This window comes from Salmo trutta, chromosome 6 (assembly GCF_901001165.1).
Source record: "Salmo trutta chromosome 6, fSalTru1.1, whole genome shotgun sequence".
Taxonomy (NCBI): Eukaryota; Metazoa; Chordata; class Actinopteri; order Salmoniformes; family Salmonidae; genus Salmo; species Salmo trutta.
Genome location: NC_042962.1, coordinates 10954752 through 10979854, shown reverse-complemented (window position 1 = coordinate 10979854; position 25103 = coordinate 10954752).

The following is a 25103-nucleotide window of genomic DNA, read 5'->3' as shown; positions in this document are numbered from 1 at the left end:
AGGTCTATTTGATGGTCAGACTCCAGAGAGAGAGAGAGAGAGTGAGATGGGGGGAGAGAGAGGGAGACAGAGAGAGAGAGAGAGGGTGAGAGAGAGAGAGAGATGGGGGAGAGAGAGAGGGAGAGAGAGAGGGAGAGAGAGGGGGGAGATGGGAGTGCTAGGCCCTTGTCTGATCTGCTGTAGAGGATAATGTAGGTGTCAATGACATTTTGAATCTAAATCATTGGTGCAAATCATTCCATTTGAATACTGTCACCTCTGACAACATAAACAAATAAATGAGATCATGTTTTTTCTAGTACTTTAAAGGTCACATGTGTTGTTCCTGAGAGTGTTGACTGTGGCTCAACTGGCATTAAGTCAAATTATAACGTGTGTGTGTGTGTGTGTGTGTGTGTGTGTGTGTGTGTGTGTGTGTGTGTGTGTGTGTGTGTGTGTGTGTGTGTGTGTGGAGACTAAGTAGCTATGAAGAGGGCATGCCTAGAGTGTTGACAGTTCAAATACAAATGGGGAACTTGATGAATGATTCTTTTCCATAAGGACTTGTAGAATTGTAGAATGCCATAATATAAAAACTACAGACGTCACAGTAACCCACAATCACTATCACTTTTAAATGTATCATGCCCCCCCTGCTCTTCATTTTTGCTTAATATTTCACATATGTATATTCTTAGGCTTAGATTGCATCAGATAAAGTGTTAACCGGCGATAGCCGACACCAGAATAGCTGATGTTTTGACGATGTCGTTGGTGTAACTGCATTGGAGCTGTCAAATCAGTGAGCAGCTTCTCTTCATCATTGTCATGAAGCCACACCCCGTCCCACTTGAATTAGAAGTTCATAATGAGAAAGTGTAGGCTATATAGAAATAATGATGCTCAAATTCAAAATAATTTACTAAATAATGAGGATTTCTATCATCCTAATCGATGTGTACTATCTTGGCTAACAGTTTTGAGAATGACACAAATATTAATTTTCACAAAGTTTGCTGCTTCACTGTCATTAGATATTTTTGTCAAATGTTACTATGGAATACTGTAGTATTATTACAAGCATTTCATAAGTGTCAAAGGCTTTTATTGACAATTACATGAAGTTGATGCAAAGAGTCAATATTTGCAGTGTTGACCCTTCTTTTTCAAGACCTCTGCAATCCGCCCTGGCATACTGTCCATTAACTTCTGGGCCACATCCCGGCTGATGGCAGCCCATTCTTGCATAATCAATGCTTGGAGTTTGTCAGAATTTGTGGGTTTTTGTTTATCCACCCACCTCTTGAGGATTGACCACAAGTTCTCAATAGGATTAAGGTCTGGGGAGTTTCCTGGCCATGGACCCAAATATTGATGTTTTGTTCCCCGAGCCACATAGTTATCACTTTTGCCTTATGGCAAGGTGCTCCATCATGCTGGAAAAGGCATTGTTCGTCACCAAACTGTTCCTGGATGGTTGGGAGAAGTTGCTCTCAAAGGATGTGTTGGTACCATTCTTTATTCATGGCTGAGCTCCCTTGGCTGAGAAGCAACTCCACACATGAATGGTCTCAGGATGCTTTACTGTTGGCATGACACAGGACTGATGGTAGCGCTCACCTTGTCTTCTCCGGACAAGTTTTTTTCCGGATGCCCCAAACAATCGGAAAGGGGACTCATCAGAAGTTCTTGCTGATCCGATAAATGGTTGATTTAGGTGCAATCTAACTGGCAGCAATATCCTTGTCTGTGAAGCCCTTTTTGTGCAAAGCAATGATGACGGCGCCGATGTGTTTCCTTGCAGGTAACCATGATTGCCAGAGGAAGAACAATGATTCCAAGCACCACCCTCCTTTTGAAGCTTCCAGTCTGTTATTCAAACTCAATCAGCATGACAGAGTGATCTCCAGCCTTGTCCTCATCAACACTCACACCTGTGTTAACTAGAGAATCACTGACATGATGTCAGCTGGTCCTTTTGTGGCAGGGCTGAAATGCAGTGGAAATGTTTTCAGTTCATTTGCATGGCAAAGAGGGAATTTGCAATTAATTGCAATTCGTCTGATCACTCTTCAACAGGTGACCATGAAATGCTTACTTACAAGCCCTTAACCAACAATGTAGTTTTAAGAAAAATAAGGGTTAAGTTAAGAAAAATATTTACTAAATAAACTAAAGTAAGAAATAAAAGAGCAACAATAAAATAACAATAACGGGGCTATATACAGGGGGTACCGGTACCGAGTCAATGTGTTGAGGTACAGGTTAGTCGCAGTAATTGAGGTAATATGTACATGTAGGTAGGGGTGAAGTGACTGTAGCCGTAATGCACCCTAAATAAATCCATGCCTTTTGTGTCCAGTGACTGTTGTGCCCTTCTCCCTGAGTGCTGTGCGCTCCATCATGTGATCAAGTCTTTCTCAAAGGCTACAAGTGAAGACAGACACATCAGGGACAAATATTGAAGATATTGGAAGAACGTTCCACATTTACTTTTCGTCAGCCAACAGGATAGTAGGCCTAACGAACAGGAAAACGCACTAGCCTATGTTAATCTACTATCCCCTAAAGTACAACAGTTGACTTATTCTATTCTGTGCACTAAATAAATATTCCAAACATGGTCTGGGATAGTTGTGGGATGCGATAGATCCCAAATTAATTCAACCACCAGCATCAAAAAACATTTTTTTTTATGCAATGTGGTTGACGCAACTGATCAGAACGTTTAGATTGAAATGTTGATAAACTATTAGGCTATTTCTTCACATTATAAGTGCAGCAATGCGCACACGGCAGAAGGCAATAAGCGGAAAACACCATTATCATAAGTGACCGCAAATGTGATTATGCATGTTATGCTTTTCTTATGAAGGTGCATTTTATATGGTGAAAATGATCTTCCCCAAACTCACGAGCTGCTTATATATGCCAGTTAGGCTCTACACCTGTTGTAAAGCGGATTAATGTGGTTAATTTTAAGAAGTTATTTCGCCATTTTAGTTATTAAAACATACAGGCCCATTGGCTAGGCTACATGAGGTGTGCGATTATGATCCGATTTGATTTAGAATGGACCATTATCATGCACCTGTATCAAAACAGGGACAGCGGAACAAATACATGTCATCTATGCACTTAAATAGCGAATGGAGGACGCTTTTCCCTGTGGTTTATTTTCATGCCAGCCAGGTAGGCCATACTCCTGTTGTAAATATAAGCAATGTGCTTAACATTAGGGAAGTTGATAAATAAATATAGTAGGCCTAGCCTATAGAAAGCTGATGGGATCCTCCTCATTTTAGTAGGGGCCATCACTCTGTTGTCTCATGCAATTGCGTAGCCTATTGAAATGTTGCGCAACATGAGCTCATGGGCTCTCATGAAGTGTTTGATTAGATTTTCAAATACATTTGCATTTATGTCAGACTGATTAGAGGGACAATAGAGTGCTGAGTACCAGGCCGTTAACAAGTTTAGTAGGCTACTAATGACCAGCAGCAGAATCAGAGCTTGGAGAAGCCTAATTAACATGACTAAACAGTCACGTGGAATTTGACTGCATTCATGACTTGTGACCGCAGGTGTTAATAATACGCTCACTGCAACAGCCCTAAAATCATCTCCTATGTCTTGATCACGTTGAGGGAGAAGTTGCTGTCCTGTACCACACTGCCAGGTCTCTGACCTCCTCCCTATAGGCTGTCTCATTATTGTCAGTGATCAGGCCTACCACCGTCATGTCGTCGGCAAACTTAATTATGTTGTTGGAGTCTTGCTTGGCCACACAGTCATGGGTAAACAGGGAGTACAGGTGGGGCCTAAGCATACACCCCTGATGGGCCCCCGTGTTGAGGATCAGCGTGGCAGCCTAGCCTACCCTTACCGCCTGGTGGTGGTTTGTCAGGAAGTCCAGGATCCAATTGCAGAGGGAGGTGTTTAGTCCCAGGGTCCTTAGCTTAGTGATGAGGGCGCTATGGTGTTGAACGCTGAGCTGTAGTCAATGAACAGCATTCTCACGTAGGTGTTCCTTTTGTCCAGGTGGGAAAGGGCAGTATTGAGTGCAATAGAGATTTTGTGATATGTGGATCAGTTGGTGTGGTATGAAAATTGGCACTAAGAGGAGGATTACCCTCTTAGTGGAGACGTGTTCCCTACTCACCAACAAATTCTCACAAGGCACCCGGACCTGCGTCCCCTGTACCACTGTCTTCTCTTCATGCGAATGACTGTGATTTGGGTCTGGTTGGGTATCTGGTGTAAATCCTTAGCGTCCAACTCGTTAAAGAAAAAAATCTTTGTCCAATTTGAGGTGAGTAATCACTGTTCTGATATCCGGAAGCTATTTTCGGTCATGACGTACAAAATAAGTTACAAATAACGTGAAAGAAACACAAATAGCACCATTGGTTAGGAGCCCCTAAAACAGCAGCCATCTCCTCTGGCACGTATTTAACAGCTCTAGCAGTTCCACCTCCGACACCACCAATCCAAAACAACCTCTATGCGGATGTCGGCTAAAGCGGATCTCATTGAATATAACACTTAGTCCTGTACTACTCTCTAGGAGAGGTTGAACAAATGTTGTTATCAATCAATAATGACAAACCTCTTGGCATTGACAACTTAAATAGAAAGCTACTGAGGATGGTAGCTGACTATATTGCCACTCCTATCTGTCATATCTTTAATCTGAGTCTAGAGGAAGGTGTTTGTCCTCAGGCCTGGAGGGAAGCAAAGTCATTCCTCTACCCAAGAGTGGTAAAGATGCCTTTACTGGGTCTAACAGCAGACGTATCAGCTTGCTGCCAGCTCTTAGCAAACTGTTGTAAAAAATGTGTTTGACCAAGTACAATGCTATTTCTCTGTAGTCAAATTGACAATAGACTTTCAGAATGCTTATAGAGAATGGCACTCAACATATACTGCACTGACAGAAATCACTGATGATTGGTTGAAAGAAATTGGTAATAATATGATTGTGGGAGCTGTACTGTTCAGTGTAGCCTTTGATATTATGGACCATAACCTGTTGTTGAGAAGATGTTTGTTTTATGGCTTATCAACTGCCATATTGTGGATTCAGAGCTATCCATTTAATAGACCCCAGAGGGTTTTCTTTAATTGAAGCTTCTCTAATGTCAAACATGTAAAGTGTGGCATACCGCAGGCCAGCACTATTGGCCCTATACTTGTTTCTATTTTTACCAATGACCTGCCACTGGCATTAAACAAAGCGTTCGTGTCCATGTATACTGATGATTCAACCATAAACGTGTCAGCAACCACAGCTAATGAAGTCATTCAAACCCTTAACAAGGAATGGAATGGGTGGCAAGTAATAAACTGCTCCTGAACATCTCTAAAACTAAGAGCATTGTATTTGGTACAAATCATTCCATAAGCCCTAGACCTCTGCTGAATCTGGTAATGAATGGTGTGGCTGTTGAACAAGTTGAGAAGATTCAAATACTTGGCGTTACATTTAATTGTAAACTGACATGGTCAAAACATATAGATTGAATGGTTGTAAAGATGGGGAGAGGTCTGTCCGTAATAAAGAGATGCTCTGCTTTTTTGACATGGCACTCCAAAATGTCCTGCAGGCTCTAGTTTTGTCTTGACTTGATTATTGTTCAGTCATGTGGGCAAGTTTGCAAAGAAAGACATGGTTAAGCTGCAGCTGGCCAGAACAGAGTGACATGTCTTGCTCTTAATTGTAATCAGATGGCTAAGATTTGAGGACAGACTGACTGCATCACTTCTTCTTTTTATAAGAAACAATAATGATTTGGAAATTTCAAATTGTTTGTGTAGTCAACTTACACACAGCTCTGACACAGACACTTACCCCAATAGACATACCACCAGGGGTCTTTTCACGTTCCCAAAATCCAGAACAAATTCAAGAAAGTGTACAGTATTATATAGAACCATTGTTGCATGGAGTTCCCTTACATCGCAAAATGCTCAAATGAACAGCAAACATGCTTTCAAAAACAGATAAAGCAACATCTCACGGCACAATGCCGTTCCCCTTTGACCTAGATCTTTTGTGTGTATGTATTGATATGTAGGCTATGTGTGCCCGGTTTCAAATGTATGTATAGTCCTGTCCTTGAGCTGTTCTTGTCTATTAATGTTCTGTATTATGTCATGTTTCATGTTTTGTGTGGACCCTAGGAAGAGTAGGTGCTACTTTCACAACAGCTAATGGGGATCCAAACAAAATACCCAAATACCCTGTTTGAATGTGATTATAAAGTCACTCCATCCCCCTTAATTGTCAGACGCATTGAGGAGCTTTGATAATAAATACTATACTACATATTGCTGGCTTGAATCATCACTGAGCAATGGATCCCCCCTCTGCATTCCAAAGCTATTTGGCCTCAATTTGTAGTAAAAAGACCAGAAGAAGAGGAAAAAGCCACTGCAAGTTGCAGTGACAGGCTACGCTCTCTCCCTTTTGTGTTTAGCATTTTTTTCCGCTCTCCCGGTGTCAGAGTGACTGATTTTTAATCTAATAAACGTTGTCTGGGCTGGGTGACCAGAACAAAGCGCAGGGAAAACCCATCTTTTTAACATCTATCAGATCACTCTTGTAAAAAAAGGCAAATTCTTTCATAGGAGCGGGAGGGTATTGGGTTTCATGGGCAGATCGTAAAATGACTGAAAAGTAAAAAATCCTTTATGTCAGATGACATCATAACCTTCAGAGATGGAAGGAATTGAAGCACAGGCTTCAAAGGGAGAAATGTTCTGCCTCCATTTTACAGAAGATACACTCCTCATCTGACACTGACAAGAAACCAATAATGCTGTTGAACTAAGCAATCAGACATATTCACAGTACATGTCACGGTAGGTACAGCGCAGGAAGGATTTGTTCACTGTGTCTCTTGGATGTGTTTCATCGTTTGGTTTGAGACAGATTTTTGATTGAAAAAGACTGTTTCTGACAGTTTTTTTCAGGATTCTATTCAATAAATTCCATGAAAATTCTAACGAGCATCCCATAGTGATGTCATCAATAAGCCACAATTAGAATTTTCAATAGATGACATAATGTCTAAGCCTCAAATTGGTGGATAATGAAGACCTTGAGACAGCATGTGATGACATCCACAGTTTAAAGGTTTCCCCTGATACGAGCCCTTGGCCTTGCCCACTGGTTTATCATTAAACACTAGTCTTCAGGAGATCACACCACCGACACTGTTTATTCATGCTACTGTCCTCACCACCAGCCAGTCAAATCACTCTGCCATGTTTGACACAAATCTTATACTGTTGGAACCATCTCTAGAGGTAATAATGGCAGGGAGAGTGTATGTGTGTGTTCCAGCAAACACATGATTTCCCCTGTGTTCTACATAAAATCCATTTTATACTCTCCCAGATATGCGTTTACAAATGAGAACCACATTGTCTATGGGGAGGGCACAGCACAGCCACTAATAAAAAGCCTTTGTTTGAGGTGGCCCCGTCCAACCCTAGTGTGATGAGAAACAGAGATGTGTGTGTGTGTGTGTGTGTGTGTGTGTGTGTGTGTGTGTGTGTGTGTGTGTGTGTGTGTGTGTGTGTGTGTGTGTGTGTGTGTGTGTGTGTGTGTGTGTGTGTGTGTGTGTGTGTGTGTGTGTGTGTGTGTGTTGAACTGTATTGAGACTGATGTCATGTTTCAGAGTAGGACCTAACATGGTAGACCTGTGGCAGAAAGGACAAAGGTGGCAATAGAAAACTGCTCAAGAAAGCACTAACTTTATTGATTATTTTCTTGGGTTCATGGTTAGAGTTATGATCAGGGGTGAGTGCATAAAATCACATTTGTTATTAGACAGAATATATTCTTTGTAGCATGATCAGGTAGTGAAGACCAACACAAGCCAACCATTCAGCATCTCTCTGTCCTTTTCAAGGTGATTCCACTGGCAGTGTTCTATCCTGAAGTTCTACACTTCTAGAATCAGAATGCTCAGATCTGTGTATTCTAAATGCCAGCAGAAAAGGCTACTCTTCCACATCTGTAATGTATACATGTTTCCACATTCAGCCATTGCAGCAGAAGGAAACACACCAAGACTGTCGTCATTAACAAGAGAAAAAAAGAACAGCATTTTTTTTTCATTCGATTTTTTAAAGATATGACACATGGGGCTGTGAGGTATTGCGGTGCCTGGGGTAAGAGCTACATTAGATAGACCGCTGCATTTACCCATCAATTCAATTATAGTTTATTGTTTAGCTGAGCCACCGCGGGCAACACACGCAGGCCTACACATTGACAATTATGAAGCATTATATTCCTAATGTCACTCCCTAGCCAGAGGATGACAGTATTCACCCTCTCCCCCACCCCACCACCAGCCTCCAACACCAGCCACCACCAGCCTCCACCACCACCAGCCACCACCAGCCTCCACCAGCATCCACCACCAGCCACCAGCCTCCACCACCACCTGCCTCCACTACCAGCCCCCACCAACCTCTACCACCCCCAGCCTCCACCACCAGCCACCACCAGCCTCCACCACCACCAGCCACCACAAGCCTCCACCAGCACCTTCCTCCACCACCAACCAACCACCACCACTACCAGGCTCCAACACCACCAGGCTCCACCACCACCAGCCTCCACCAGCCTCCACCAGCCACCACCAGCCTCCACCAACCTCCACCATCCTCCAGCAGCCACCACCAGCCTCCACCACTACCAGCCTCCACCAGCCTCCACCACCACCAACAACCTCCACCACCACCAGCCTCCACCAGCCTCCACCAACCTCCACCATCCTCACAGCAGCCACCAACAGCCTCCACCACCACCAGCCTCCACCAGCCTCCACCATCACCACCAACCTCCACCACCACCAGCCTCCACCAGCCACCACCAGCCTCCGCCAACCTCCACCAGCCTCCACCAGCCACCACCAGCCACCACCACCTCTCTGAGTCTGGAAGGTTTCTTCCGTCTAAGAACTGTGCTGATGCTTGCTCTTTGACTGTCTAACCGGGGATAATGTAATACTGTAAAGCACTTATACAAATGTTGTTGTATAAAGGGCCGTATGAATACAATTTAACTGACTAAAAATATAATTGAGTAATTTATAGCCAGACTGAGAAACACAATCATCACTCCATCCACCATGTCTCCTCTCCAACCAGACTATGAACTGTGCTCATGCAGCAGCCATTACTATTCCAGGCCCCAGTAACAACGTTAACTTACTCAGATCGCCATTAGCAACTAGCTAGCATTAGCCTGTTTATTATGCCCTAGCTTAATGATTTCTCAGAATGAGATTTGTTGTAGGAAATAGAGTTTAATGTCCTGATGAGTCTGCTGTAGATCAGTGTGTGTGTGTGTGTGTGTGTGTGTGTGTGTGTGTGTGTGTGTGTGTGTGTGTGTGTGTGTGTGTGTCTCCGTTATATTAGTGTGTTTGACAAAAAGGCCTTTAAGTCACATTTGGTCATTGTTAGAGAGTATTAGAAGTAACCCAATCACAGTGCTGATGATTCCTTTAGCATGGCTGAAAGCTGCAACGCTATGCTAGCTTGCAACCTAAAGCTTTGTTGTGTAGGAGAAAATAATAGGATAGATTAGGGCCGAACTAGGACCAATTAGAGATCTCACTGATATACGGTGTCTATTACTCTACTTGACTGCAGATCTATCTGAAGTACATCTGTGCCAGAACAAGGCCTTGTTCAAAACAGACTCCAAAACAAATTATACATTCATCACAGGAAATCGATTATTCAAAATGCAGTATATATACAGTTGAAGTCGGAAGTTTACATACACCTTAGCCAAATACATTTAAACTCAGTTTTTCACAATTCCTGACATTTAATCCTAGTAAACGTTCCCTGTCTTAGGTCAGTTAGGATCACCACTTTATTTTAAGAATGTGAAATGTCAGGATAATTGTAGAGAGAATGATTTATTTCAGTTTTTATTTCTTTCATCACATTCCCAGTGGGTCAGAGGTTTACATACACTCAATTAGTATTTGGTAGCATTGCCTTTAAATTGTTTAACTTGGGTCAAATGTTTCGAGAAGCCTTCCACAAGCTTCCCACAATAAGTTGGGTGAATTTTGGCCCATTCCTCCTGACAGAGCTGGTGTAACTGAGTCAGGTTTTTAGGCCTCCTTGCTCGCACAGGTTTTTCTTAGTTCTGCCCACAAATCTTCTATAGGATTGAGGTCAGGGCTTTGTGATGTCGACTCCAATACCTTGACTGTGTTGTCCTTAAGCCATTTTGCCACAACTTCGAAAGTATGCTTGGGGTCATTGTCCATTTGTAGACCCATTTGTGACCAAGCTTTAACTTCCTGACTGATGTCTTGAGATGTTGCTTCAATATATCCACATAATTGTCCTGCCACATGATGCCATCTATTTTGTGAAGTGCATCAGTCCCTCCTGCAGCAAAGCACCCCCAAAACATGATGCTGCCACCCTCTTGATTCACGGTTGGGATGGTGTTCTTCGGCTTGCAAGCCTCCCCCTTTTTCCTCCAAACATAATGATGGTCATTATGGCCAAACAGCTCTATTTTTGTTTCATCAGACCAGAGGACATTTCTCCAAAAAGTACGATCTTGTCCCCATGTGCTGTTGCAAACCGTGGTCTGGCTTTTTTATGGCGGTTTTGGGGCCGTGGCATCTTCCTTGCTGAGCTGCCTTTCAGGTTATGTCGATATAGGACTCGTTTTACTGTAGATATAGATTCTTTTGTACCTGTTTCGTCCAGCATCTTCACAAGGTCCTTTGCTGTTGATCTGGGATTGATTTGCACTTCTCGCACCAAAGTACATTCATCTCTAGGAGACAGAACAAGTCTCCTTCCTGAGCGGTATGATGGCTGCGTGGTCCCATGGTGTTTATACCTGCGTAGAATTGTTTGTATAGATGAACGTTGTACCTTCAGGCGTTTGGGAATTGCTCCCAAGGATGAACCAGACTTTTGGAGGTCTACAATGTTTTGTCTGAGGTCTTGGCTGATTTCTTTTGATTTTCCGTTGATGTCAAGCAAAGAGGCACAGAGTTTGAAGGTAGACCTTGAAATACATCCACTGGTACACCTCCAATTGACTCAAATGATGTCAATTAGCCTATCAGAAGCTTCTAAATCCATGACATTTTATGGAATTTTCCAAGCTGTTTAAAGGCACTGTCAACTTAGTGTATGTAAACTTCTGACCCACTGGAATTGTGATACAGTGAATTATAAGTGAAGTAATCTGTCTGTCAACAGTTGTTGGAAAAAGTAGATGTCCTAACAAAGTAGATGTCCTAACCGAATTGAAGAAACGACAGTTTGTTAACAAGAAATTTGTGGAGTGGTTGAAAAACAAGTTTTAATGACTCCAGCCTAAGTGTATGTAAACTTCTGACTTCAACTGTGTATTTAAAATGAAAGGCATCCTGATCATAATAATCAACAACACTGAACATGTGTTGGGTAACAAACTGTCATACACATCTCTGTTGTTTTTGGAAGTACAGGGTGCAATGAAGGAGGTAGAATCTATGTTGCACAGCCTATGTCACAATGTATGATGCAATTATTTATTTGAGGAAAATTCTGGAAAAGCATAAAAAAATGAACATTACATTTTCATAAAGAAAGTTTCAACAGTGTCCTCTGTGTATACACACACATGTTAAACATTCTAAGTGGCAGAGCTGGCTCCAATGCAGTTGAATAAAATATCCCAGTTGATGTGCTAAACAGCTCCAGTGTCTCTCCTAGCACAAAGTGTCTGGCCCTGGCTCATTGCCAACACAAGCGTCTGAGTGTGAGCGTGCATGTCTCAGTGTCTGTCTCAGTGTGTGTCTCAGTGTGTGTCTCAGTGTGTGTCTCAGTGTCTGTCTCAGTGTGTCTCAGTGTGTCTCAGTGTGAGTCTCAGTGTGTCTCAGTGTGTGTCTCAGTGTGTGTAACTCAGTGTGTCTCAGTGTGTGTCTCAGTGTGTCTCAGTGTGTGTCTCAGTGTGTCTCAGTGTGTCTCAGTGTGAGTCTCAGTGTGTCTCAGTGTGTGTCTCAGTGTGTGTAACTCAGTGTGTCTCAGTGTGTGTCTCAGTGTGTCTCAGTGTGTGTCTCAGTGTGTATCTCAGTGTGTGTCTCAGTGTGTGTCTCAGTGTGTGTCTCAGTGTGTGTCTCAGTGTGTGTCTCAGTGTGTGTCTCAGTGTGTCTCAGTGTGTGTCTCAGTGTGTCTCAGTGTGTGTCTCAGTGTGTCTCAGTGTCTGTCTCAGTGTGTAACTCAGTGTGTGTCTCAGTGTGTGTCTCAGTGTGTCTCAGTGTGTGTCTCAGTGTGTGTCTCAGTGTGTCTCAGTGTGTCTCAGTGTGTGTCTCAGTGTGTGTCTCAGTGTGTCTCAGTGTGTGTCTCAGTGTGTCTCAGTGTGTGTCTCAGTGTGTATCTCAGTGTCTGTCTCAGTGTGTCAGTGTGTGTCTCAGTGTGTCTCAGTGTGTGTCTCAGTGTGTGTCTCAGTGTCTGTCTCAGTGTGTCTCAGTGCATATCTCAGTGTCTGTCTCAGTGTGTGTTTCAGTGTCTGTCTCAGTGTCTGTCTCAGTGTCTGTCTCAGTGTCTGTCTCAGTGTGTGTCTCAGTGTGTGTCTCAGTGTCTGTCTCAGTGCGTGACTCAGTGTGTGTCTCAGTGTGTCTCAGTGTTTAACTCAGTGTCTGTCTCAGTGTGTGTCTCAGTGTGTCTCAGTGTGTGTCTCAGTGTGTGTGTCTCAGTGTGTGTAAGTTGGTGTGTGTCTCAGTGTGTGTGTCTCAGTGTGTGTAAGTTGGTGTGTGTCTCAGTGTGTGTGTCTCAGTGTGTGTAAGTTGGTGTGTGTCTCAGTGTGTGTGTCTCAGTGAGTGTCTCAGTGTGTCTCAGTGTGTGTGTCTCAGTGTGTGTCTCAGTGTGTGTAACTCAGTGTGTGTCTCAGTGTGTGTCTCCGTGTGTCTCAGTGTGTGTAACTCAGTGTGTGTCTCAGTGTGTGTCTCCGTGCCACCTCCAGCGGTCTGGCTTACTCCATCTCGCTCCCAGAACTCTGTATCTCCACGTGGTTCCTTGGGGGTGTTTCTCTGCTTCGTCATCTGACTGGCAGACACACCTTCTGGCAAACTCCCCTGAGAACTCAGACGTGTGTATGTGGCTGGTGAGTGTGTGTGTGACAGGCACAGTGACAGTATATTTTTCTGTATGTGACGTCTTTGTGTGTTTGTTTTCAGTGTGTGTTCCATGTACACCCGCACCCTCGTAATGCCAGGACGCTCCCCCCTGCCCCCTCACCTCTTCTTTCTCACACTCCCCTCCTCTTGTTACCCACACCCCCCCTTCGCCTAGACACGTGCCCCTTTTAAGTACCAACACCACCTCGACTCAACGCTTTTCCCTCCCACATCGTTTCACACCCCATCTTCACCGAAAACACATGCCCCCTTTTAGTGCCAACAGGACACACTCCTCTCCTCACCTCCTATCCCCGCCCTTCTCCACCTCAGCCCTCCCAATTTGCTTCACCTCCCTCTCTCTCCCTCTCTCCCCCTCTCTCCCCCCTCTCTCTCATTAGTATTTAGCAGGCTTACCAGTCCATTTAGCATTCTGCTGTTTTACATATGCCTGTTTAGTCCTTTCTAGCATACAAATATGCAAAATGGCAAGCATTGTGTGTGGGTGAGGGACGGACTGCAAATGTATGAGTGTGTGACTGTGTGTGTGAGTGTGTGACTGTGTGGACGGACTGTGAATGTGTGTATGAGTGTGTGACTGTGTGTATTTACATTTACATTTAAGTCATTTAGCAGACGCTCTTATCCAGAGCGACTTACAAATTGGTGCATTCACCTATAATATCCAGTAGAACAACCACTTTACAATAGTGCATCTAAATCTTTTAAAGGGGGGGGGGGGGGGGTTAGAAGGATTACTTTATCCTATCCCAGGTATTCCTTAAAGAGGTGGGGTTTCAGGTGTCTCCGGAAGGTGGTGATTGACTCCGCTGTCCTGGCATCGTGAGGGAGCTTGTTCCACCATTGGGGTGCCAGAGCAGCGAACAGTTTTGACTGGGCTGAGCGGGAACTGTGCTTCCTCAGAGGTAGGGAGGCGAGCAGGCCAGAGGTGGATGAACGCAGTGCCCTTGTTTGGGTGTAGGGCCTGATCAGAGCCTGAAGGTACGGAGGTGCCGTTCCCCTCACAGCTCCGTAGGCAAGCACCATGGTCTTGTAGCGGATGCGAGCTTCAACTGCCAGTGGAGAGAGCGGAGGAGCGGTGTATGAGTGTGTGACTGTGTGTATGAGTGTGTGAATGTGTGTATGAGTGTGTGACTGTGTGTATGAGTATGTGACTGTGTGTATGAGTATGTGACTGTGTGTGTGAATGTGTGACTGTGTGGACGGACTGTGAATGTGTGTATGAGTGTGTGACTGTGTGGACGGACTGTGAATGTGTGTATGAGTGTGTGACTGTGTGTATGAGTATGTGACTGTGTGTATGAGTATGTGACTGTGTGTATGAGTATGTGACTGTGTGTGAGTGAGTTTGACTACTCCTTGGCGATACGAGGGGATCAAGTTCCAGCTAAACAAAACCAAAGGGATCAGAGTACCGGGACAGATCCAAAATGGAAGACACGTCTCTGTTTTATTTAGTCTCCTTCTGTCTCATGGTCTTATATATTTTCATATAAAATCCAAACAGCGTCGGATCGGCTCACCTCAGCAACGCAGGAAGAACAAAGGAAAGGAGAAGTTTCCTGGTTCCCCTTCTCCTCTCCTCCACCTCTTCCCATCCCTCTCTTCTTATCTGTGGAGGAGAGCCAACGGTTCATTGTTGCCTGTTTTCATCATGCAGATGATAGTCTCCTTCACATTCCTCCTCTTTTTTGTCTTTTGCTCGTTCGTTCCGTGACTCGTTCTGTAATTCATTATTCCAGCAAGCGGAAAGCAGCCTATCAGTGTGCAGGTAGGTCATTATTAGCAAGTAAAGCAGCCTATCAGTGTGCAGATAAATATAGAAGTGTAATGGGGATGATTAGCTTTTTTCTGTATTTGCAGCACAAAAAAACTATGGAGGAATCTGTGTGTGTGTGTATCTGCGTATCTGTGTGTGTGTAGGTAGTCCAATGCAGTCTGGGAATCCAGTGTGAGTGAGAGTGTGAGGTATCCTCTATACGGTTTGTGTGTGTGTGTGTGTGTGTGTGTGTGTGTGTGTGTGTGTGTGTGTGTGTGTGTAGAAGTACATGCTCCATGCGGTCTTCAGCCATACAGTGGAGTGTTGGAGGCTCTTGAATACCACACTGTATCGTTCCTTGTGTTTCCTCTCCTCTGTCCTCCCCCTCCCCATCGCTCGTTTGCATAAACCCGCCTCTCTTCTGTTGGTATAATAGTCATTAATTCATTTCTGCTCCGCATGCCTTCTGATCCACAGAGAAAAGCCAGCCGGTCAATTTTCATGGTCCGCATACTGATGAGGGCTGTTTAGCAAGCTGCCTAATTATCCCCCCCCCCTCTCTCTCTTTCTGCAGCTTTCACTTTTAACCCTTGCCTGCCCGCTCGCCACATGCCCGCCTCCAAAGACAAACCATTGTCTTCTCTTCTTGTTTTTCAACAAACACTTTTAATTCTTCCAGAGACGTAAAGAGCGAGAAAGGAAATGAGGGTGTTTGTCTTCCGTCTGCTCGTTCGTTTGTTCGTTTACTCCCCGTCTGTGTTTAATGTTTAATTTGCGGTGTCTCTCTCCCCCTCGGCGAGCTACCCCCCACGGCGTCTCTCTCCCCCGCGGAGTCTCTCGCCCGCGCGGCGTCTCTCTCCCCCTCGGCGAGCTACCCCCTTTGTTTTTGCCTTTGAAATTGACAAAATCTTACAAGAAATCAATACTTAATTGATTATTCACTTTCCCCCAAACGGCCGGCTCGGAGCGTGTGTTTGTGTGTTATATATCCCGTGGCATTCCCAGCTCTTTCGAGGCAAGAGGATGAGGTTGTGGTGGCAGAGAGCTTCTCGAGAAAGGATTCGGCTTCAGCTCTGTGGTGTGTGTGTGTGTGTGTGTGTGTGTGTGTGTGTGTGTGTGTGTGTGTGTGTGTGTGTGTGCGCATGCGTACGTGTGTGTGTGTGGAGACAGTGTCCCGACATGAGCAACCACGGACCACAACAACAGCTCTTGTAAAACAGAAAAAGTTCCAGTCTCCCAGGGCATATCCCCATATTGGATAATCCTGGTTGACAACAGAACATCGACAGATCTGTGGAGCGCGGCAATACCAACAACAACAACCATGAAACCAGCCAGATGCTCACAGGATGTTTGTTGCTGTTTTCTATGTTTTTGCCGGGCACTTTACAACCACTCTTTAGTTTTCCGTGGCGGCCAAAGGAGCGGAGCGGCAAGGAGAAGAAGAATGAGGGCACACGATGCCACCTGGACCCTAAGAGCACTCTGTAGCAGAGTGGGCGCGGAAAGAGGGGCTCAGGGGAAGGGAGGGCGTGAAGAAAAGGAGGAGGAGAGGGGCACAAAAAAGAGAGATAGAGAGGGGGGGTGCGAGGAGGGAAAAGGGAAGTGGGGTGGGGGGTAGAAGAGGGGCTTGGGGGCGAGGGGGTGAGGGGCACTTGGCGCTTGTCTCTGATATGCCATAAGGATTACAGGCACGTAATAATGGGAAATGTGGCGCAGAACGAAGAGGGAGAGGAGAGTGGGAGGAGTGAGGAAAAGAGGGGGAGGAGAGGGAGAGAGGGGGAGGAGAGGTAGAGGAGTGGGAGAGGAGAGAGATGGAGGAGAGAGTGAGAGAGGGGGAGAGGAGGGAGGAGAAGGAGGAGATAAGGAAAGAGGGAGAGAGGAGACAGATGTTAGGGCTGGCCTGTTGCCAACTAGATGCAGACATGACTGTAGAGGAATGAATCAGTGCTCACTCTGACACTTGTTTCTGGGCCAGGGGGGTGTAAAACAGACCAGACATCCCTCCTCTACCTCTTCTCCTTCATATCATCATCTTCCTCTTTTCATCTCTCACCCCCCCACCCCCCCCAAAAAAAAGCAAGATATTTATACATCCAGGTAAGAGGAGGTGAGAGTGGCACTGAGAGGCCAGGGAGTGTAGTGTGAGATAGACAGAGGTGTGTGAGGGGGGAGGCATCTGGTACTCACGCATGCTGTTACGTTCCTCATACTAATATTGGCTGAGTAGAGAGCCTCTTTGTGTGTGTGTGTGTGTGTGTGTGTGTGTGTGTGTGTGTGTGTGTGTGTGTGTGTGTGTGTGTGTGTGTGTGTGTGTGTGTGTGTGTGTGTGTGTGTGTGTGTGTGTGTGTGTGTGTGTGTGTGTGCGGGTGTGTGTGTGCGGGTGTGTGTGTGCGGGGTGTGTGTGTGCGGGTGTGAATGCATGAGTGCGCATGTATGCATGCATGTGTTTATGTCTCTGAGTTTGTTCACATGTGCCAATGTAGTGAAGGCAACACAGAAGCAAAAACAGAAGCGAACACATAGAGTGGTTGGTTTTTGGGAGAAAACACACACGTCTTATTGGAACACTGTCAACAGGGCATGAGACTCTTGCTTTAGGTGTGATACCTGCCTGAGCACACGAAGAGAGTGAGATGACGAGAAAATCAGAGAGAGAGAAAGAGAGAGAGAGAGGGGGAAGAGAGAGAGAGAGAGAGAGAGATAGAGAGAGAGAGAGGGAGAAGAGAGAGAGAGAGAAAACATACGACGTTACAAAATCCATATACACAAGCAACAAGAGTGCGGTTAAAATAGGCAGAATACGCACACATTTCTTTCCACTGGGCTGTGGGGTGAGACAGGGATGCAGCTTAAGCCCCACCCTCTTCAACATATATATCAATGAATATGCGAGGGCACTAGAACGGTCTGCAGCACCCGGCCTCACCGTACTAGAATCTGAAGTCAAATGTTTACTGTTTGCTGATTATCTGGTGCTTCTGTCACCAACCAAGGAGGGCCTACAGCAGCACCTAGATCTTCTGCACAGATTTTGCCAGACCTGGGCCCTGACAGTAAATCTCAGCGAGAACAAAATAATGGTGTTACAAAAAAAGGTCAATTTGCCAGGACCACAAATACAAATTCTATCTAGACACCGTAGCCCTAGAACACACAAAAATGATACATTCCTTGGCTTAAACATCAGCGCCACTGTAACTTCCACAAAGCTGTGAATGATCTGAGAGACAAGCCAAGAAGGGCCTTCTATACCATCAAAAGGAACATAACATAACATTTGACATAGTAATTAACATCTGGCAAAAAAAAAACTTTAATCAGTTATAGAACCATTTGCCATTCATGGTTGTGAGGTCTGGGTTCCACTCACCAAGAATTCACAAAATGGGATGAACACCAAATTGAGACTCTGCATGCAGAATTCTGCTAAAATGTCCTCCACGTACAACATAAAACACCAAATAATGCATGCAGTGTAGAATTTGGACGATACCCGCTAATTATCAAAATTCAGAAACGAGACGTTCAATTCTACAACCCCCTAAAAGGAAGTGATTCCTAAACCTTCCATAACAAAGCCTTCATCTACAAAGAGATGAACCTGGAGAAGAGTCCCCTAAGCAAACTGGTCCTGGGGCTCTGTTCACAAACACAAACAGACCCCATGGAGCCCCAGGACAGCAACACAATTAGACCCAACTAAGTCATGAGAAAACAAAAAGATAATTACTTCACACATTTGAAAGAATAACAAAAAAACTGAGCAAACTAGAATGCTATTTGGCCTTAAACAGAGAGTACCCAGTGGCAGAATACCTGACCACTGCGACTGACCCAAACTTAAGGAAAGCTTTGACTGTCTACAGACTCAGTGAGCATAGCCTTGCTATTGAGAAAGGTCGCCATAGACAGACCTGGCTCTCAAGAGAAGACAGACTATGTGCACACTGACCACAAAATTAGGTGGAAAGTGAGCTGCACTTTCTAACCTCCTGCCCAGTGTATGACCATATTAGAGACACATATTTCCCTCAGATTACACAGATCCACAAAGAATTCGAAAACAAACCCGATTTTGATAAACTGCCATATCTACTGGGTGAAATATCTCGGTGCCATCACTGCAGCAAGATTTGTGACCTGTTGCCACAAGGAAAGGGCAACCAGTGAAGAACAAACACCATTGTAAATACAACCGGTATTTATGTTTCCCTTTTGTACTTTAACCATTTGCACATCGTTACAACACTGCATACGTATATACATTCTATGACAGTTGTAATGTCTTTATTATTTTGGAACTTCTGTGAGTGTAATGTTTAGTGTTCATTTTTATTGTTTATTTCACTTTTGTATATTTTCTACTTCACTTACTTTGGCAATGTTAAAATATGTTTCCCATGCCAATAAAGCCCCTTGAATTGAATTGAATTGAGAGAGAGGGTAGATGGGAAGAGAGAGAAAGGGATCATCCCATCTTGGACCAACTGTTTGCTCTTAGGATGAGGGGAGGAGAGAAGGATGGCGTTTCTCCTCCTTTGCTTCAATCCCTTTATTTTTGTTGTCTTGTTCATCAGCGGGAAATCGTATGTTGTTCAGTAATCTGCTTCCGTCTGTCTGGTGGATAAAGGGAGACATTATGGTACATGCATAGGGGGGAGGTGGTAGATTGAGGGGCGGTGGAGGGCTGAGTCTCAAATCAAAAGCTGCATTTAAATAAGAACAAGAGTCCATCTGAGGTGAATAAAGAGGAGAGGAGAGGAGAGGAGAGAGAGAGCGGCGCATAAAGAGGAGAGAGGGAGAGGAGAGGAGAGGAAGAGGAGAGGAGAGGAGAGAAGAGGAGAGGAGAGGAGAGGAGAGGAGAGGAGAGGAGAGGAGAGGAGAGGAGAGGAGAGGAGAGGAGAGGAGAGGAGAGGAGAGAGAGAGCGGCGCATAAAGAGGAGAGAGGGAGAGGAGAGGAGAGGAAGAGGAGAGGAGAGGAGGCTAAAGTAGAGGAGAGGAGGCTAAAGGAGAGGAGATGAGACAAATGGAGAGGAGAGGATTTACAGAAACTCGTTATAAAAGAAGTTATCCATGATTCACCAAATTATATTTGAATAGAGGAAGCAAAATATTTTAAGTATATGTTTTCTTTTCAGTCTCCTCCATTTCCACTGAGTTATGTTAACTATAAGGATTTATTTCCTAGTAATAATAATAATAATAACAACAATGTAAAATTAACAAATTTACAGAAAGACCTGTGTGAAGGCCAACTTACAGAAGAGGAACTTTTTGAGGCAATAAAATCTCTTCAGTCTGGAAAAACACCAGGGCTTGACAGTATACCAGTAGAGGTATATCAGACCGTTTTTGATGTACTCACAGATCCATTATTAGCATGTTTTAATTACTCCTATACAAATGGTAGACTTTCAGGTACTCAACAAGAAGGTCTGATTTCATTACTACTAAAACAGGACCCAGGTGGTAAGTATAAAGATCCAGTCCATTTAAAAAACTGGAGGCCTCTAACACTTAAATGTTGTGATGTGAAAATCCTGGCTAAATGCATAGCACATAGAGTAAAACAGGTTTTACCAGATATTGTTCATCCTGATCAGACAGTTTTTTTTACATGGATGATATATTGGAGATAATATACGACAATTACTTGAAACAATTGAACATTATGAAACATCTTAGATACCAGGCATGGTCTTTATAGCAGATTTTGAAAAGGCATTTGGTAAAGAATGACTAGAATTTATATATAAATATCTGGATTACTTTAGTTTTGGTGAATCTCTTATACAATGGGTTACAGTTATGTACAGCAACCCCAGATGTAAAATACTAAGTAATGGTTACTTCTCAGAAAGTATTGAGCTTTTAAGAGGAGTAAAACAGAGCTGTTGTCACGTCCTGACCATGGTAAGCTGTTATTTTCTATGGTAGAGTAGGTCAGGGCGTGACAGGTTTTTTTCTCTCTATGTTTTGTATTTCTATGTTCATGTTCTAGTTTTGTATTTCTATGTTGGTTTTGTTTGGGATGATCTCCAATTAGAGGCAGCTGGTCCTCGTTGTCTCTAATTGGAGATCATACTTAAGTAGGGGTTTTTTCACCTGGTGTTGTGGGATCTTGTTTTTGCACAGCTCTGTAAAGCCTGCAGAACGTGACGGTCGTTTTCCGTTTGTTATTTTGCTTTAGTGTTCTGAGTTAAAATAAATATTTATCATGAGCACTCAACACTCTGCACCTTGGTCTAATCCTTACGACGATCGTCACAGCTGTCCGTTGTCTCCATATCTATTTATTATGGCCATTGAAATGCAAGCTATTTAAATTAGATCCAACAAGAACATCAAGTGGTTAGAAATCCAGGGGATAAAAACAAAAGTGTCAATGTATGCCAATGACGCAAATATTTTCTTAAGTCTGCAATCAGGATCCCTGCACAGTCTCATTGAAGATATTGATCACTTTTCTAGCCCTTCTGGATTAAAACATAATTATGAGTGTACTATATTACATATTGGATCATAAAAAAACACAGTGTTTACACTACCAATAAAATGGGAAGATGGTAAAGTAGTCATATTTGGTATTCACATCTCAGAAAATATAAATGAACTTCCACAGTCAATTTCAATAGAAAGCTAGCAAAAATAGATACAATTTGCAACCATGGAGAGGTAGAGTAAATACTTGTCTATTTATGGAAAAATCACATTGATTAACTTTTGGTCCAATCACAGTTTACTTACTAATGGCACTGCCTACTCCATATGACTTGTTTTTTTTAAATCATATGAGCAAAACATATTTCATTTTTTTTGGAATGCTAAGCCAGACAAAATTGAACGTGCCTATTTATTTAATGAATATGAGTTTGGGGGGCTAAGATTATTAAATATTAAAGCTTTAAACCTCTCACTAAAATCTTCACTCATACATAAGTTATACTTAAACCCAAAATGGTTCTCCAGTAAATTATTAAGAAAGGCTCATCCTTTGTTCAAAAATTGCCTTTTTGACTTTATACAGGAAAGTCAAAGTCAGTCAATAAATAATACAATAATACTCGTAGGAAAGGTGTTCATCTTTAGCTCAAAATCTGTGGATACTATACAATTAGAAAGGTTAAAAAATTATGTAAAACATCACAGCCCAACTGAAAAATATTTGGTGCATGGAAACCAACCGAGGGTGGTTTATCGTGATAGGTGGGATGGGCTGAGAGTGACTGAGGATGGGATTAAAGAGCTTCTGTTTGGTATTATTTGGCATTATTGTTATGTGACTGCTTTATATAAAAGTACCATGTATGTAAAATGTATATGTAAAATGTGTATGTAAAATGCATGTATATGTAGCAGAAAAGCTGTAAAAAAAACCAAAAATATATTTGTCCGTCGAAGAGGGGGGTAGAGGAGTGGTTAAAAAAGAAAAAAAATTAAAAGGAGAGGAGAGAAGGCTGTCACAAATTAAAATGATTGATTGATGCGGAGTAGGCGACATAAAGGCAGGAGTAGCCATGGCGGTGGTTTGAGAGAGTAATTAGTCAAGAGTTGTGACGAGTCTGAGATATTAGAGTAGATGGTGTCAGAGATAACGGTTCGATCAGCCATATGTCTTTCTTAATGACAGATGGATGTACACGTTTTTACTGTGAAAACTATCGGATGTAAAATGAGCTGAAGGGAGGTAGTCAGTCTGTCTCTGTAACGCCCTGGCCATAGAGAGGGTTTTTGTTCTCTATTTTTGGTTAGGCCAGGGTGTGACATGGGTGGGCGTTCTAGGTATCTTTTTCTATGTTGGTGGTTTTCACTTATTAACCATATTTTATTCACATTACTTTAATAAATATTTTGTTGCTGTGTATAATACATTTGTTTTATTTGATATCTTAATTATTTCATTCCAAGTCATCATCTCATCTCTATAGAGCTGCTGCCTATTGTCATAGTCCGTGTATGTAGGTGGCAGGGAAGTCAGGCGCAGGAGAAAACAGAGTGGTTTAAAAAATGGAATATTTATTTCCAAAACCAACGTAGCAAAGAATCCGGGTAAAACAATAACCCGTCGCACACCGATATAGACACAACACGTACATAACAAACAAACAATCACCGACAGAGAAATGAGGGGAATCAGAGGGTTAAATACACAACATATAATTACTGGGATATGAAACAGGTGTGTAAAGAGACCAGACAAAACCAATGGAAAATGAAAAACTGATCAATGGTGGCTAGAAGGCTGGTGACGTCGACCGCCGAACACCACCCGAACAAGGAGGGGCATCAACTTCAGTAGAAGTCGTGACACCTATGCTGTCTGACAAAGTCACTATTTTAGTAGTTCTTCAAAGTAAATTAGGCATACTTTTATGACTGCTGAATACCAACTATCAATCACTTAGATTATGTATTTTCAGGTCGAGATACCTCGCGAAGCAACAGCTGCTCTCTATATCCTGTCATGATCGCGGCAGTCTTCTCTCCCTCTCCGTGTCTGCCCCACACTAACCTAAAGTAGCAGTTGTAAAAGAAACACAGTCCGGACAAGTAGATGTGCAATGGATTATGGTCACCGTAGTTAATTACCATGTTTTAGACGCTAAACAATGTAGAATATTGTCTTGTTGGAAACTACACATCTTTACTACCATCGCACGGTTCAGGCTGAATCTGATTTAACTCTAGAGAAACTGTGCAATGTGATCATTGAGCTCACAGAAATAAATCAGAACAAAATGGAATTCAAATAATTGAATTAATGGTCAATTAGTTGTTTAAAAAAACTGACATTTGGGGTAAAAACTCAGCACTACTGCTGATGGTATAGAACGCTTTTGTGTAACCAACAGAATGAATGGAGTATTATATGAGTATTAGTTCTGTACACCCAAGAAGGGATGGAAGACTGGATTGGTTAAATGACAAGAGATGAAGGGTTAAATGACAGGAGATGAAGGGTTAAAATACAGAAGATAAAGTGTTAAATAACAGGAGACGAAGGGTTAAATAACCGAAGATGAAGGGTTAAATGACAGGAGATGAAGGGTTAAATGACAGGAAATTAAGGGTTAAATGACAGGAGATGAAGGGTTAAATGACAGGAAATTAAGGGTTAAATAACAGAAGATGAAGGGTTAAATGACAGGAGATGAAGGGTTAAATGCAATCGCCATCACACTGCACACTGCCTTATCCCATCTGGATAAGAGAAATATCTATGTAAGAATGCTGTTCATTGACTACAGCTCAGCATTCAACACCATAGTACCCTCCAAGCTCATCATTAAGCTTGAGGCCCTGGGACACAACCCCGCCCTGTGCGATTGGGTCCTGGACTTCCTGACGGGCCGCCCCCAGGTGGTGAAGGTAGGAAACAACATCTCCACTTCGTTGATCCTCAACACTGGGGCCCCACAAGGGTCCGTGCTCAGCCCACTCCTGTACTCCCTGTTCACCCATGACTGCAAGGCCATGCACGCCTCCAACTCAATCATCAAGTTTGCAGACAACACAAAAGTAGTAGGCTTGATCACCAACAACGACAAGACATTCTATAGGGAGGAGGTGAGGGCACTCGGAGTGTGGTGTCATGAAAACAACCTCCCACTCAACGTCAGCAAAACAAAGGAGACAATCGTGGACTTCAGGAAACAGCAGAGGGAGTACCCCCCTATCCACATCGACGGGACAGCAGTGGAGAAGGTGGAAAGTTGGCAACTGCACTGCCCACAACCGCAGGACTCTCCAGAGGGTGGTGCGGTCTGCACAACATATCACCGGGGGCAAACTACCTGCCCTCCAGGACCCCTACAGCACCCGATATCACAATGGAATGCCTAAAAGATCATCAAGGACAACAACCACCCGAGCCACTGCCTGTTCTTAATGTTACCATCCAGACAGAGAGGTCAGTACAGGTGCATCATAGCTGGGACCAAGAGACTGAAAAATAGTTTATATCTCAAGTCCATCAGACTGTTAAACAGCCATCACTAACACAGTGAGGCTGCTGCCTACATACAGACTTGAAATCATTGGCCACTCTAATAAATGGATCACAAGTCACTTTATTTCTGCCATTTTAATAATGTTTACATATCTTGCATTACTCATCCCATATGTATATACTGTATTTTATACCATTATCACATTTCAGGTAAGACCCAAATGCA